General features: G+C 37.4%; 1 non-coding gene across 1 annotated transcript; it reads right to left on the reverse strand.

Annotated features, from left to right (window-relative positions):
* Positions 1 to 2,321: 2,321 nt before the first annotated feature.
* On the reverse strand, positions 2,322 to 2,386 carry LOC114630058. The gene has a single exon (XR_003712758.1). It is a non-coding gene; the product is annotated as a U7 small nuclear RNA (small nuclear RNA).
* Positions 2,387 to 2,593: the final 207 nt, after the last annotated feature.

Below are 2,593 nucleotides of genomic sequence, written 5' to 3' on the forward strand. Positions count from 1 at the left end.
TGTGGTTGTTGCCTATATTGAACTTTGACTGCTATAACAAAACATCATACATTGGGTGGTCTACTTTTTGTATAACTTTAGTATCTATATTGTCTGCCTATATGTGTATGGGTATACATGTGCCATACTGTGTGTGGAGGTCACAGACAACTTAAGGGAACTGACTCTCTTCTTTTACTATTTGGGTCCTAATGACTGAACTTTGGTCACTGGGCTTAGTAGCAGGTCCTTTTATCTATCTACTCTCTCATTTTCTGATCGAATGATTTAAATAATAGGATTTTCAGAGATGTGGAGGCCAGAAGTCTGAGGCTAAGCTCGTACATTGAGTTGTTTCTTACGAGGATTCACTTCCTTGCTTGTTGGCCCTCCTTTTCTTTTTCTAAAATTAGGTTTTTTGATACGTAGTCTTACTATATATTCCATACTGGCTTCAAACTCCTGATTTCATAAGCCTCCCAAATGCATGTATGACAACTTACACTCATTTTTTGTTTTATTTACATTAATTTTATTTTAACTAATATATAAAAGCACAGAAACTATACACACTACACAATGGTTCGGTGCTTGCAATCATTTTATCACCAGTTAATCATGCCTATGTCTTCAAACACTGATCATTTATTTATAGCAAATATGTTAAAAACATCCATTCTTCTAGCTTTCTGAGATGTGTAGTACACAAACACTATTTGGTCACCCAACCTTACAATAGCACACCAGAACTTTGGGCTCATGTCTAAATACAATTTAGTACTCATTGGCCAACCAGCAATCTCTTTCTCAGTCTATGTACCACTAATCCTACCATAATCATCCTGGCATTGTGACCTCATTCAACCCTAATTTTCTCATTAACAACCCATCTCCAAATACCATGATACAGCAGCTTGGGGCTTCAGCACTAGTTTAGAGCTGGGAGAAACATTAATGTTAAGGTCACAACATTGCTCCTATTTTCCTTCTTCTGGAGCTTTTCAGATAATTGGGATAAAATAACCTTCACAGATCCCCTTTCTCACCTCTCATTTTCTCACAAGCCTCCATCACATGGTCTATGTGTCCCTGAACTACTAATCACAAATGCCCTTGTATCTGTCAAGGCCAGGGTTCTGCTTAGGCCACTAGTGCTGCTTGCTATTTTATTCAGTTTTGGTGTCTTTTTCTGACTTCTACAAATGATGCTGTCTATCTTTCTTTTCTGATCTCCTCCTAGTTCTACATTTGTTCTTTTCAGTCATTGCTCAGTCTTCCCTCATCTCCCCAGGGTCGTAAGTCTATCCTCAGAGATCATTTTTAAATATATGTTCTTGCCTTCAAGTCAGGCCTACTAACTGCACACATGCTGTTGTGACAGCCATTTCTCACTTCTACTCTGATACAAAGGATAGCCTTCTCTTCCTGAGCATTCTTATCAATTACCCAAGTTACTCCAGCATTTTTTCAGATGGAACTGAAGTCAGTCCCTTCTTGATTTACTTTTTCCCTTATGTATGGCAATGCAAACACTTTTGGTCTCTGATTTCTCTAGGAAAACTATTCAATTGTATTTTTGTTGTTGTTGTTTTGAAACCAGGTATGACTCTCAAGCTCAGGCTTTCCTGAAACTCACTACATGATCCATTCAAAGCCTCTAAATCCTGGAGTTCCTTCTACTCCCACCTCCCAAACATTGGGCATACAGGCATGAACCGCTTTAAAATCTTTGTGCTTTAAAATCTCTTTGTTGAGTACGTGTAGTTTCCCCCATACTAAGTAATTCATTGCCTTCTGTCAGTCTTTATAAGTATCATTTAAATCATATCAATCAAGTCTGGACACTTTACTTTTTATCAGTACTTAAAATTTGATGTTAAACATGCCATATTTCACATCTGTACTTCTTACCCTAAAAGTTGAGACAATTGGTTGTATGATCTTGACCCTTACCCCCTGCCCTGTATGCATGTTTAGTTAGGTAGCCACAGGTGTGTGTCTATGATTGCAATGATTATGTCATATATCATAAATACAGCATTCCATAGCATTTTTCTCTATGTTGTGACTCTTATAAGTTTTCTGTTTTATTTTTTAAAGATAGAATGATTGTCAAGGACCAGCTTTGACTTGGAGAAGGGTTCCCCAGAGAAAGGGTGTTTGTGAGCAGCAGAAGAAATGACTCAAAGTCAATCATGGAGTACATGACTCTGTTCTGCTTGACATGGCTCCCCAGACAGCTTTCTGCTCATGACAGTTCTCTCTTGCTACATCAAATTCTAAAACTCTAGATAGCTCATTGGGTTTCTAACCAAAGTCAGAAAAGCTGGTAGAAAAAAAAATCTAGATTTTTCTGACCAAAGTCAGAAATCCTGCTAGAAAAATTCCAAAAGAGCTGTGTCCGCTCTCGAAGCAGCACTCTCTGAGTAGGTCTCTTTCATAGATCAAGGCCCAGTATTTTATTTACATATCAATTCAGTCATTTACTTCAGGTTCCCTTTTGATTATCCTACAAATCAGCATTTTATGACCTTAGCCCCTTAAAAAAAAATAGGAAAAAAATAGCCAGTATAGTTTGTTTTTTTTCAATATTACAAATGAATTCTGAGATCTG

The sequence above is a fragment of the Grammomys surdaster genome, unplaced genomic scaffold (assembly GCF_004785775.1).
Source record: "Grammomys surdaster isolate TR1022 unplaced genomic scaffold, NIH_TR_1.0 325, whole genome shotgun sequence".
Lineage (NCBI taxonomy): Eukaryota > Metazoa > Chordata > Mammalia > Rodentia > Muridae > Grammomys > Grammomys surdaster.